This window comes from Ixodes scapularis, unplaced genomic scaffold, assembly GCF_016920785.2.
Source record: "Ixodes scapularis isolate PalLabHiFi unplaced genomic scaffold, ASM1692078v2 PGA_scaffold10__122_contigs__length_95168666, whole genome shotgun sequence".
NCBI classification, from domain to species: Eukaryota; Metazoa; Arthropoda; class Arachnida; order Ixodida; family Ixodidae; genus Ixodes; species Ixodes scapularis.
Genome location: NW_024609836.1, coordinates 38075916 through 38090504, shown reverse-complemented (window position 1 = coordinate 38090504; position 14589 = coordinate 38075916). Strand labels below are relative to the sequence as shown.

General features: G+C 48.3%; 1 protein-coding gene and 2 pseudogenes across 1 annotated transcript in view; 1 reads left to right on the top strand and 2 right to left on the bottom strand.

Moving 5' to 3' along the window:
• Window positions 1-14589, bottom strand: part of LOC8033856 — a 289711-nt gene that overhangs the window by 43035 nt on the left and 232087 nt on the right. The window lies entirely within an intron of this gene.
• LOC115325913 lies at window positions 2021-6583 on the top strand (annotated as a pseudogene).
• LOC121834769 lies at window positions 8893-10517 on the bottom strand (annotated as a pseudogene).

Sequence of the window (14589 nt, the reverse complement as noted above, 5' to 3'; positions counted from 1 at the left end):
GGGGCATTTCCTTCGCATCAGTACCTATCGTCATGTCAGGCGCTGTGGCTGCTACAGGAACCGGCTTGCCCACAAAGGCTGGTAGCACAGGTGACACATTATCCATTGCGTTTCGTGTAGCCCCTCTCACTGTGCCGGCTGCTGGAAGAAGCTAGTGGCTGTGCTGACACAAGATGTGGAGTTCGTGTGGTTAGGTGACCTGCACAGAGTAGGAGACTCGTTCAGTCCTTTTCAACACGGTTGAATGCAACTAGTTGGATCCTTGTCTGAAGCTGCCATTATTGAGGGATGGGATGTCGACTTCTAGAGAAAGAGGGATGGGATGTCGACTTCTTGCACCTCTAGAGATGTGCAAGGGAGCTTGTGAAGGCAAAGCAACTATTGCTGACAGGCCTGACATATTTTCACCTGGCTTTCGAGGTTTTTGCCAACTGATGGCCAGCAGATGTAACTGTGGCTTGTTCCTCGCTTCAAACAATGCCTGGGTGTCTGTCGTGTAGCTCTGGAATGACAACTGGATGCAGTTTTGGTGACACCACCATATCCATGCCATAAACCAGGCATACTTTGAGGGATAATGGATTGAGGTTGCCCCGCTCAACGTAGGAGGGCCAGCCTTTTCTTGGGAAGTTGAGCACAACACTCAAAGTAGAACCACGGGCTGTGTGTTTTGCAATATAGTGGACCATCATGGGTATAGACTCTAACCATACGTAGTGTGTAAAAATCTCCTTAATTTTCCCGTTGTCAAAAGGACTTGAAAACGTGAGAAAGATAATTTGTGCTTATATTGTTTGTGGACTATCGGTAAAGCAGGTTCTTCTTGAAAGCAGAAAGAGTGCACACACCCAATGCTGGCACGTTGAGCAGTGCTTCCATCTCGGTGGTTGGTTTCGCACCTTCTGCACTAATGATGTTTCCAAGATGCTGGAGGCTGTTGCAGAAGCAAACACATTTATTGCGCTTCACACATACACCTTGCTTGGACAACCTTCAGAACACCGCTTCCATGTATTGGAAATGTTCCACTAGTGTAGCACTCATAACCAAACTATCATTAAGTTAGCATATCAGACCAAACAAGTCCTGCAGCACGTAGTATTTAAATTTTTTCAATTAAGTCTCACTTGCCACACTAACTGGGTGGCGCCACAAACTGCCACAGCAACCCCCGTAGCCAGGTGGCGCTATTGTACACCCATCGGGCCCGTGCCCCGGGTTGCTTCCCCCTGAATAAATGAGTATGAGTTTGGACCCTGACGGTGATCGACATCTTCTCTTCCGGGGCGTGCCCACCTTGGGCTCGCCGATGCTCGCCCCGCTTCGGCATGTGAGACCGCATCTTTATAGCAGGTCGCCTCGGCCCTGCTTCTTCACCTTTTTTTTAATGCTTTGTGGGCTCTCCGAATCACAACACAGCATATAGTCCATAAGGTGTTTAAAAATGGCTGGCAGATTCCTCTCCAAACAATTCATGTTGAAGAGGCCCTTGTGCATGATCAACGTGATGAATTTCTTGCAGTTATCTACTACGTCATCTTGAATCTGAAAAGTGGCGACCACCGGCAAGTGTTGAAACTCGTCGAGGCAGAAGGTACTTGTCCGTGTCAAGAACGAAGTCCAGTGTACTGTAATCACTACAGAGGTGCATTAAACAGCCTTTTCTGACAAATGGCACTACCAGTGTGGCAAACTCCCTGGTGGTAACCAGTGTGATGCTTCAAGCTCTTTTAGTCTTAAAGCTCCACTTCGACCAGAAAACCGAGCCTGAAAAGGCTCGGTTTTCGCTTTTGAGTCGAAAAGACCTGCTCTCGGCGCCGTATGCGCGTTCATTGGCGGCGTTTGTTGCGCCATCTCTTGTCTCCCGTGCGAAACGGCGCCGTGTTGTTTGAAGACTGATGGCGTCGCTGCGTTTCCATAGGAGCTAAGCCTTTTTCTTTTTTTACTTTTTCCTCAGGTAAGTTCGCTCTTTGAAAATTTTACAAAAAAATGCACCATCTGTGGGCAACGCTGCAAAAAGTCGTAGCGAGATAGGTTAGGAAACCGAATTTTCCGGTCGATTTAAAGAGCCTGCAGTCTCCTTGAATCACCCGGTACTGTGCGAGCGCATCTTCGTATGGTTGCAGTCTTGCTTTGCATCTGGCTTCCGCTCAGATTTTAACCGGGTTTCGCGAGTTTGTTGTTTAGTTTAATTTTTTCTGGATGGTTTTGGTTTTCTTGACCGGCACAAACGAACAAAGGTTCTGGTGCGGTAGTATAAGATAAACACATGATTTCAAATCAACTGCAAATTTTATGACACAGCATTCAACTTCGTTGTCTATATAAATGTCTATATAAGTCTGTCGACCTGCCACCAGTCGGCGCACTCTCCGAGCTGCCATAGACTACCTTCACTATTGCTCGCATCCGTCATTGTAGCCTTCGGTTCACCACCTCGAAACTTCGGTTCCCTCGCTTGCGTGATAGACGAGCGCAATGAGACACGTAAAAAACGTCCAGCAAGGAAGACGTGTTCTATAGTAGGCTGTGAAATCTGCAGTGGCGATATTCAGGCCTGGATTTGCGCTGTGAGCAATGAACATGCCCCTGCTCGCGCTTATGAATTTCCATGCTTGGTGCCACTGTCGATGCACCGATTCCCAAATCGAAAGAAAAACAAAGAACGGCGCCATCATTGGTTAGCTAAACTGCAAAGGAAAAACTTCAATCCCGTAAAAATGCGATGGTAAGTGCTGCTACTTTTAAGGCACGGCAGTGTCGAAAAAATTGCAAAGGGACATTGACGTTTCTTTCAATTTTCACAAAAGCAAGCAATCGTAAGACGCAAAACATTCACTCAAGTAGGAAGCACATACATTCATTCCAGCATCCTAGTAATTTTCACGGTAGGTTAAGCCCATTGAGCAAAATGCTACAAACTGGAGATCGCGGGTTTGCACAAAATGTGGAAGCGTGTAGCAGACATTGCTCATCTGCTTTTGCTTGAACACTCTGTCTCCTCTCGCATCTTATTTGAATCGCAAAGACTAGCTTTGTAACGTGAGCAAGCAAAACAAACTTTCATGTGGAACTGACTGGCTAACATTTTCTACCTTCGCTATCCACCACAGAAAGGAGTCTGAAGGGGAATTTAATGCAATTCTTGCAGGTTGCAGCTTTTAATCCTGTGTTTTCATTTGGGATTTCTAACAGCTGGGGACCTACCCAGAAATATCTGTAGACGTGATCGTGACAGGTGAACTTGTATTTGCTATTTTGGCGGTAGAAAAAAAAGGGTACCATTAAGCGCTATGTGTTGTACGTTTCTTTTACTTGTCCGTCGTTTTTAGCGCTTTTACCCTCACAAACATGGATCACCAACTAGCCCAAGTGCATACGCTTCTACAGGGTACCATTATACAGGCCATTTTCAACTATCGAGGAGCGCGCCCAACTCACCAAGCTCACTCCTGTGCACCTGTGTGCAAGTTGTTGATTTTTTTACCAGTCTGCTCAATCCATTTCTGACGGAAAGCCAACCTCTGCAAACCCCCAGCCAAATCAACATCTGGGAAAGGAAAACAAGGTATGTGTAATAGTCTTTATGAAGCTGCTTAATGTTATGAGCATTATTGCAGTAATAAAATTGGGTGCATTTTACTGAATCTTTTCTGTCAAAACAGGGCGATCCACAAGGGCAGGAGGAAGTTTTGCGTTCTAGCACAAGCAGTCAAGTCTGCTGCGAGATCAACATCTAATCTCGCAGAGAACCAAGACATTTCTGCCCGCTATCTTGGATGGCGAAAGCACTGATGAAGGTCCCGACCTTAACGCTTCCCCAGTGACCTACAGTGTGCTTCTCCACACAGACTCTTTGCCTCAATTGTGGGTGCAACTGCAAAAGGAAAATGAGAGAGCAGAGAGTGTAGTACGAGACAAATGCCTCTGATCACGCTGCTGCCCCTGATCATTCCTACAGCTCAACAGTCAAGCTATTGGCACCTAAAATCATGGAAAAGGCCACACAGACAAGGGTCACGGTACATGAGAGCATACGTGAAAGCCAGTTTCTTTTTTTACTGGGCTAACAAAACCATGTTCCAGGGATATGTACCGCTGGCGACATCTCTTGCCAAAGCATCATTTGTAATGTTCGTGGAAGGCCAGAATATGCCGACGTTGATGCAGCTTCGCATGGGTTTGCTTCTTGTTGTCCTTGCATTTCATCTTCCTATGTCCAGCGCTTTGGTGAGCCAGATATTTTCGTCCTGGGTTCCACATCTCGGAGAGCTTTCCAGAAAGTATCTAATATTTTGGCTATCAACTGAAACGATTTGGATGTCACTGCCAGATGTTTCTAAGGATTTGTCCCAAACTACATGCATAGCGAACTGCTTTGAGATTTTCTCAGACAGACCGCAAAACCTCTTGAGGAAAATCTTAAGCTTTTACAAAAGCCACAACACCATTAAGGTGATTAATGAAGTAGCACCTAACGGCTTTATTATTTTCATTTCGAAAGCCTCCGGTGGGCGTGCAAGTGACTGTTACATTACGGCAAACTCTGTTTTTTTTCTATAACCTTAATTATGAAAATGATGTTCTTGCCGACCGGGGCTTCACCATCGCTGGGTCACACAAGAACCAATAGAGGGAGGCCGGAAGACGTGTCCTGCAGGGTCAGCTGCAGGTCAAGAGTGTCTCTCGGCCATGTGCTTAAAGTTTGCCCAGGGTCGTGTCAAGTGACACGACAATATAGCGCGGTACGTCGCCATGCACCTCAACCAACTCAAGTGGAGCGTCCTCTGGAGCCACACTACAACGTCCAAGAAAACAGTGTTCTACTTACCAAAAAAAAATTTAAACTTGCATTGCCTTTTTTTACCAAAAGGAGGCAGGTGGCAGCACATGACGTCGCAGTGTCACGCAGATTGGCGAAGCTGTGGATACATGTCACGAGATCGATCCATCGAGTCGAGAGATTGATCCGTCAAATAGTGTTTCCGGATACTCGAGCATGTGCCTCCGTCATACCTAGCAAAGGTGATTTCTGCCCAATGCTCTGAATGTCAATGTGAAGAGAACCATCAAAGCGCAGGTAAACAGTAGGAGTAACTATGACTCTCTTGTGAGCGGGCTCAGCGCACGCGTGGATCACAGAGTGTAGCCCCCATAGGATTACCCTATTCGGCGTTTGTTTCGAGTTTGGACGCTCGGAGCACCTAGTTGCTCGGGGAGTTGGAGTGACCATAAAGTTTGGACTCGATTATGGATCACAGTAGAGCCTCCGACTTCCCACGGATGTGCAACTCCTCGTTGGCACCGCTGGAAACTGTCTTCTGAACACCGGCAAAGACATATCCCAAGCCATGGGTTTACGGGGAAACCCTCCCTACAGGTTTGAAAGCAGCTCGGCGAGTTTGGAAAACCGCGAATTGGAAAGCTACAGGTCAATGCCCGACGCTCTGAGCCCTAAGCGTTGCAAGTCAGCCAAAAAGTCACGAGGGGGACCCGGCGCGGAGGCTCCTCCCGGTAGACCCCAATAGAATCTGTCTGAGGTGGCTGTCCGGGAGCCTGCAGTGAAAACAGGAAAGAGCAGGCACAAAGCGAAGACCAAGCACATGGAAACCACAATGAAAATCAGTGATGTGCTCCTACGGTCTAGCATACACAGAAGGAATGAGGATGCACGACATGACGTGCAGTCCGCAGAGTCGAAACAGATCAGCGCAGGGCGAGCACTCCAGCAGGGGGAACTGTCGGTGGAGGTCGAGCGAGTGATCTGCCTCTCCTTGGGTAAGAAACACCCAGAGGAAGAGTTGGAGGACACCAAGGGTCCCCAGTGCAACAGACAGGCAAAGGCAACACAGTACTATGCCACTGCAGCACCCCTACGAGGACATGTCGGGGAAGGACTGTCCAAGGAGAGTCGGAACACCGTCACCCCTCTGTCGGGGACAGCCGGCCGACGGTGTGGGTATCGGAGACCGGGATGGGCCGACAATCCTTGCCACATAAAGCGGCAACAGTCTGGACGGCAGAACAACGAGGTGATGGTGGCCAAGAAAGTGCACAATGTGCAAATTCAGATGCATCAGCACTAGTCGCAGCCCTCCAGGATGATGAAGAGGCTCCTCTGGAAGAGAGCAGAAATGCCACCCAGACTCAGCAGTGTACAATCCCAAGTGCTACACCTTTCAAGTGCCCCGATTGTGAATGAGCATTCCCGACGAAGGCAGGCCGCATGCTACATTTCAAGGCACGCCACCCAGTGGAGGCCAATGTGGAGGTAGTCGTGGAGCGAGTAAAGCCCCAATGGGAAGCCAAAGAGTGATATCTTCCTGCAAAGTGAGAGGTAGAAAACCGAAGCGCGGGGTCCAGGTTCCTTAATGTGGACCAAGACTACTCGTTTCCAGTGCGGATGCTGAGGTCCATCAAAGAACAAAGGAAGAAGGGCGAGTACAAACAGTTGGTGCTGCGCCTGACTCAGGAGGCAGCACTGGGTGGGGACGTGACAGACGGTGGGGAAAAAGAGGAAAACCCACGACCGACCGGAAACCAGTGTTGTACACGTTCCTCAAGAAAAGGAACGAAAGCTCGTTCCTCGTTCCTTCTCATTTTTGGAACGCGTTCCTGTTACAAGTTTCATATGTGAAAAAGGAACTCGTTCCCGTTACAGTTTAAAAAATGGAACGTATCGTTACATATACGTTACATTTGTATTTTTTTGCTAATTACCATATTTAGTTAAACCAAGCAAAGTTTTTTTATTTTTTTATCTATCCCATTAATAAACAGCATACGATTGTGTTTGTCGTGATGGAAGGGCACCACGAGAAGAAAACACGCGGAAGCAGGATTTCATTTGTTGATATAATCATGTTAAAAATCTCAGCTATTAACCATGTCCATGTTTGTAGTGGATAATTCAGACGAGCCAAACATACTTTTACCCAAGATTGCACGAGCGTTTTACAACAACCTCACACGTTTCAATTCAACAGAGTCCCGTGATAAAACTTAACAACACTTGCTTCTCGACGTTGCTGTCCGTAAGACGAGCAAGTGAAGGACAGGGTAGGGCTTTCGGAAACTCACTACAAATACTACGTTGTGAGGGTTGGATTTGTTGTTCAGTTTGAAGGTGGGGGACAAGAAAAGGAATAAAGACCATTTTTATGTATCTTTTAAGTGAATAATGGTCGGGATAGAAGGGTGAGTCCGATATCTGGCAATCTGTAATCTTGTTGTAAGTGGAGGTCTCGTTATTGAAGTTAAAAATGGCTATAGTCGGAATAAAATTTCTGGTTGTATGAGGATTCGTGGAACCAAAGAAAGTAGCTGAGTTTGAAACAACCCTCTTTTTTTTTTTTTGTCTTTTTCTACGACTAAAAGTTTTGCTTTGACACGCCCCTTGGGTATTACGACGCACCAGTGAATGAGGGAGGGTTAGGCGTTGGATCCTTTAGCACCGCGATCCCCTGGGTTCAGGTGTGACGGCTCTCGGATGACCAAGTCAAGCAGCCTGATCTGCTGACAGGCCGTGGACACCCGCATGGTAAAAACGGCACTTGGGAAAGCGGAAAAGACTTGCGTGGTGAGGGGGAAACATCCTCAGTGATAAGCAGTGTCAAGAAGCACTGGAGTGCACTCCTAACCGCTAGCAATGACGGCCATGCCTTCCGTGAGGTGCGGCATGTGCCAGCAGCACAGCATTGGGTCCAGGAGGGCACCGGCTTACTCATGGGGAGATCCTTCATAGATGTCCACAAGTTGAGGATCAACGCCCTACCCGTTTGCACCCAGACAAAGAGAGGGCGTGGACAAGAATTGTCAAGGGGGCTGTCGTGCAACCGAGACGCTAAACCATGCTTACAGAAATGCCACAGAACCCACACGGCTCGGATCAAGCGTCACGATGGCTTGGTCCAATTAATTGTGGACCGTCTGAGGAAGAAGGGGTGGATGGTGGATGTGGAGAAGAGGTTCACAGGATCCCAAACACTGATCCCAGACATCGTTGAGCAACGGGTCACAAAGGAGAACACTCCGTAGGAAAAAACGAAAAACGCAGTGATCGATGCTACAGTCATAACCTGTGGGTATCTGCTCCTAAAGGCCCACGAGAGTAAAGCGCCAAAGTATGACGTCCCCCAGGTGACTGCGAACTGTAAGGGAAACAGTACTCAGCACCCTCTTGTCACCAGTGAAACTCTCAACTTTTGAGGAGTTTGGTGCAAACAGAGCACACAGGACCTGCTGTCCTGCAGGGGGGCATTCACTGCTTCAGGATCCACCACGGGATGGCATCCATCACGTAATGGACTCTCTGGGAGTGGCTAAAGGCTGACGAGCAACAAGCGGTAGACCAGGAGTTAGAAGGGAACTCTGTGTCGGCACTTCATTTCCCGGAACAACCCTTCAGTGGATTCGCTCCATTCGGGAACTTCCGGGGAGGATTGAGGCCGACACCCTGGCCTACAAGACCTGCTGGGAAAGTTGGATTTCGGATCCAGGGGGCACCTCTGCCAGACTGACACGCCTAGAGAGGTATGCAGTTGGCCTTGATGGCTCTTTACGGGCTGTCGGTCGAATGTATGACAGAGGTTCCTCAGCCTAACATCTCAGAGTGACTATACGCTTGGGGGTATGGGCATCCACTCGACCCCACGGGCCAGCTAGCTGCAGGGGGATAAGACCATTAAAGATAAATGATCTCATAGCAAACTGCTTCCTATTGGCTGAAAGGATGCAGGGAATAACTGAGTAAATCTACATTGAAAATAGTGAGAAACCTAAAAAGAAGGTAGGGATAAGATGGTGAGGCTAGGGCTAGCCCCGCTATGATGAACTGATGAACCTCCTGCTGGTGAATTTGGCATGCACGAGACTTGTCCAAGCTCTATCTAATTACAGTCGAGCCCACTTATAACGAACTTGATCGCCACGCGGCATTTGTTCGTTGTATCCAAAGTTCGTAGTAAGTGGACCACCTATAATACAGGCAAAAAGAGCAAGCGAGAAGAAAGTTAACTTTATTTTTGAAAAAAGTCCATGATGCAAGTCTGCTTCTTCAAAGCTGATCGCATCACTGCCGTTTCTAATTTTTCCAGCGCAGTAATATGTTCATCACCAAGACCTCTGCTGCACACGAGTTCCTTAAGCGACGCGATGTAACCGATCGCGGTTGAAGCATTCACAGCAACCGGCGGTAGAGCAGCATCCTCGTCATCGTCCTCGTCGGTCTCTGGGCAGTCGGGAAGGGCTTGCACTTCACGCACAATAGCTTCGTCAGTGCACGGCTCCGCGATGTCGGCGTCGTCATCAGCAGAAATGAAATCGTCCCAGGCAACGTCAGGTCCGGCCAGCTGCGTGTCAACGACGCGTTGCCACAAGTCCTCGTGCGACCGGCCTTCCTGTGGGTGATCTATGGCGTCCTCGGTGCCTGGGCCCATAAAACCCGCCTTACGGAAGCAATTTGCTATGCACTCCGCGGTGAGTTCCATCCACGCCGCCTTCAACATCTCCACGGCGGCAAGCAAGCTGATGTGAACCGGCATGGCGGCATCTGGCCGATCAATTTCGATCAACAAGCGTTGGATGACGCGCCACCGGTAGCACACCTTGAACGCATGAATAATGCCCATATCCAGGGGCTGAATTTTGCAGGTTGCATTGGGAGGCGAGAAGAGAACTTTCACCGCACTCAAGGAAAGCTGCACATGGTGCGCCGCACAGTTATCCAGCACGAGCAGGACCTTCTTTTTTCATGCCATGTCGCGGTCAAACTCGACAAGCCACTCGGCGAATAAGTCGCGGCTCATCCAGGCTTTTGTATTGTTCCTGTAGCGTACGGGCACGTAGCTTCCAAAGCATCGTGGCTTACGTGACTTGCCAATAACAAAAGGTAGCCGCCGGTCACTGCCGTCCATATTGGCACAGAGAACGGTTATCCGCAACTTGCTGTTCTTACCTCCCGCGCACTTGTCGCCTTTCAAGGCATGCGTTTTAGATGGCAACATCTGATAAAACAACGCAGTCTCGTCGGCATTGTAAACGTCCCGTGGAGCATAGCTCGCAATTGTTGGGAGGTTGTCGAAAAGCCATGCATCGACGTCCTCGTTCACAGACGCGGCCTCGCCGACGACCGCCTTGAAAACAATTCCGTGGCGAGCCTTAAACCGGTGGAGCCATCCATTGCCTGGGCTGAAATCGGGAAAGTCCAAAAGGAAGGCGAAGTCTTTAGCCTTGGAGAGCATCAGCGGTCCACTGATCGGAACGTTGCGAGACCGGGCGTCAGCGAACCACTTCAGCAGTGCGTCCTCAACGTCCGCGTAGGTCACCTTCCGAAGGCGCTTTCTTGTCGGGTTGGCATTCACGGTAGCACCAAGAATCTTTTCCTTGTCCTTAGCAATGGTCGAAATGGTCGATTTCGACAGTCCGTACTTCTTGACCAAATCGCCGTTTTTTTCACCTTGAGCAAGTTCATTAACAATGGCCATCTTCGTTGCAATGTCGACTGCTTTCCTTTTAGCACCAGAAGAGGTCGGCATACAGTCCGCCATCGCACCAGGTGCAAGTCAAGCCCTTGGACTCGCGCGTTGAGGCAACCTTCAAATCCCCGATCTGGGAAGAGCACGAATGCGGCAACGATGTCAACGCAGTGCCATCGCACAGAAAGAATCGACGGCTCAATATCCGCGGTCCGGGGTGGCAACGGAGCAGCAACGAATGGAGAACCGGTTTGGGCCGGTAAAGCGGCTAGAGCAGGCGCCGAACTTTCCGGATTGGTCGACGCAGATCACGTGGATGCATCCCGACGACGCGGGCGGCGCCACTTTTTCTTTCTTCACCGCGCGCGCGCGCTTTTTCGTTTTCATTTTTCAACGCGCGCTTTTTCTTTTTTTCTTTATTTTCTCCGCAAAGGAGCGTTCGGGGGACGCTCCGTGGGCGAAGTTCGTCTGCCGTGGGTTCGCAGTCGAGCGAAACCGCGCCAAGCACCGCCGGCTCGGTCAACTACGGGGGCCGGACAGCTTCGCGTTCGCTCTAACCGAGTGGTGAGGCCGCAACAGTTCGTTCTATGTGAGACACTGTGCCATTGCCCCAATGTATATTTTGACGGCAGCACCACCCTTGTTCGTACTAAGCGAGCGTTCGTTATATCTGCGGCCGTTATAAGTGGGCTCGACTGTATAGAGACTTGTCATGAGGACTGTGCGGCTCACGCCAGTTTTGGTGGTTAAAAAAACCCAAACCCTGAGCGGAAAAATAAATAGCGATATGCTTTATTTAATTAGTGACGCGCATGAATGGATTAACGAGATTTCCACTGTCCCTATCAACTGACTCCACCACAAGGGGGCTACCGGATTGGATCGGCCAAAGAGTGAGCTCTGAAACTTTTTATACTATCGTTAGAATTTACACAAGCTAGAAGCGTCAAATTTAACATACTCAATCATAAACCATTTCCCGCGAGAAGGTATCAAAATTTCTTCGCAAAATTCCACCTAGAAAGTAATTTTTCAAGCGTTTTTCTGCCGACACTTCCCCGGCCAAATCTCCATAGGAATACATAGGAAACACATTAAATAAAAAAATAAAAACTGTTCGGCCCTCGATAACCTAAGGCTAATAGATCCTAGGTACTATTAAGTTTTACCTCTCACATAAATTTCACCGCACTACTGCGGTTAGTTTTTCTAAAACAACCTAAAAGAGTTTTGGTGGGAAAAGTTCCCGCAAAAAAGTTTAATTAGCAATAACTGAAGAAATGGCCCGTGAAACTTAAAAATAACTTGAATTCGTAATCTAACCACCTCAAATAATTTGCACAAGAAAAATCAGCGCAATAACCTTATTAGTTCTAAGTCGCGAAGTGGAGCATTACGGGGAGAGGTTTTTTGCAGTAGCTTCCAAAAGGGTCCAATCTGCGCATGCCCGGATGTTGCCTAGGCGACGGAGAAGCGTCAGTCTTGGCTCTTCCCTTTTCTACACTCTCTCTTTCTCCATCTACTCCTCCGAAGGTTGTCCTAAGCCTCCAAAGCTTTTTCCGAAGCGCGCGCGGAATCGAGTCCGACCGTGCTTCTGGTTTCATCTCCTCATGCAAGCGGCCCTCGCGCTGCCGTGCCTTGCTATGGACTGCGCGGCAGTGTCGGCGAGATCTGAAGAAAGCATACTGGCAAGCACCTGCGCGGTTTGACAAAAAATGGTAGCACATGGACCGGCTACGTAGAGTCCAAGGAGACATTTGAAGAGTTTGGACAAGACCTTGCCACTGCCTATGTCTCTTTTCAGATACCAGTATTCAAGAACCATACTATTCAAAAAACTAAATCATAGGATTCTCAATGGAGGACATTATTACTCAGCTGACCGAAAAACCAAGAACAGCAATAGTTATCCACAATATATTCAACATCCCGCAACATCGTTAGCCCGAGTTGGATTGAGAAAATTTATTTAATGCCATGCATGGCTGGCTCTTGCTTTGAGGAATCTAGAGCAGCAAAAAAAAAAACTAACAAAAAACAACACACGCAGCCATGCTTGAGAGGGGCTGACGGCCATTTCACAATGCAACGCTGCCAAACATTGTCAAACACTCCAAACCGCAACCGTGTGATGGGACTCTTAAAGGGAGTTCACAGTCACTGATAACCATCAGGGCAAGAGCTCTCCTTACGGCCAAGCATATTGCAATTATGAACGTTGACACCTGTGGCACCAACGCAATACTAACTTACTTAGTCAGTGCCAAAAGGCTGCAAGTCGTCTCTTCCACGACTTGGCCGATATGGTGACATCGGCAACATAGATTTCAGGCATGCGCTCAGTGCTCTTTGAACGGGACGGCATCGTCGCAAGACGGCTAATGTACCTCCATTATCTCGTACGAGGTGTGATGCTGGTAGATTTCTTACCTCATGTTGTCTACGGCAGGATCATCATGTTGAAGCAAAGAAATGAGCTCCATAATTTTGTGTCCTTATCTCTTTAACGTTCAGCACACAGTAGTGGTCACACAGGCACACGCCGGTACGAAGCTCTCAAGAACTAGGGGAGGGGGATTCAATCAAGGATTCCTGGGTTCTGCAGCGCGAACTTTTACTCCTAGTGTTCGTACATTGTAAATTCATACAATGACTGCTTCACAACAGGTGTGTGTGCAGGAAGGTAGACCATAGGACTGTAGCACCAACGGCTTAACACGGGAATCTAGCAAAGTTTAATACTTTGCTAGATTCCCGTACACGAAGGCATATGTGCCTTCGTGCACTCGCAGCTCTAGCATGTACATTTCGTCGCTGCTCCTCCGGTTCACCATTTTGGCCGCCATCTGTGCAGTTTTCGCAGTACATATGAGAGAAGCGTCACTTTCCAGCAGAACATATGTTCTGCTGGGAGGCGATTCCTCCTTTAGAGTTGCGAATGCTGCGTCATACATAATGTAGTTAAAAAAAGTGCAAAACAAGGACTAAGGGAGCAACAAACACGATGGGACGAGCATGCTCTTCCTTCGTGCTTTTTTACCGACATTATGTTTAGCCTACACCAACTAGCCCAACTTTTAACTTTCTCACAATACTGCATTCACCTGCATGGCTTTACCAAATTATGACTTGCAGCTTACACAGAGAAAGTAATGGTGGAGTTGGAGCCTGCATCTTGTTCTTGTCTATGGCATCAGATGGGGAGGCATCCACACAGGTGTCCCATGTCTTCATTAAAAGTGTTGCCGTCCAAGCATCGACAGAATTCGCAAAAAGACCTGTGGGACCTGATGGCACAACCTGCATTTTTGCTGGTCACGACTCTCTAGCGGGGAAGGTTAGTGTTCTTGAAGAGCTCTGCTAAGTGAGGACAAATATCTTTGCCCTGCTGCTGCATTTGCTTTGTACTGTTGTTGTCAGAGAAACTGATGCTTCTCTTGAAAGCTAACTCCTCAATCCTAGTGAAATTGAAGCTGGGCATTTCATTCAGCCTGGTTCACAAGTGTCTGGCTTGTTAAACTTTAGTTCGCTCGGAACATGTTTTCTCGAATAGAGCCGACTACTTTCTTATTTTGTGCGTTTTACACCCTTTTGCTGCAAAACACTCGATTGCACCCCCCCCCCTTCCCCCCCCCCCTAGACAGCGCCATGTATGGGCATTTCTCGTGAGTCGAAACGACAGAGTTGTGCGTTAAATTGGTATGTGCGATCTAGCCAATTGTGTGAAACTACGATTTTCTGATACCCATGTGCGTAAACAAAAAAAATGCTTTGTCCAAAGAAGCTAATTTATGAGCAGCAATGCAAATGAATCCTCCAGCCGAATCGAGTTGACAGAAATTATGCTGCCAGATGGTAAAGGAATTTGTAACGTGCGTGAAGGTAATAATGTTGACTTCTTAGTAATGTGCATGAAAGTAATAATGTTGACTCCTTAGTAACGTGCATGAAGGTAATTATGTTGGGAGGGGGAGTTTGTGGGCTTCACGACCCGTCGCTAAGAAAAAAGAAAAAAAGAAACTCGGGCATGCCGCCCGGCGTGCTCAGGCTTGGGCAGTTTGTTTGCTGCAAGGAAACAGTAAAGGTGTGTGGTCTGAGTTCTGCCTTGTTGGTC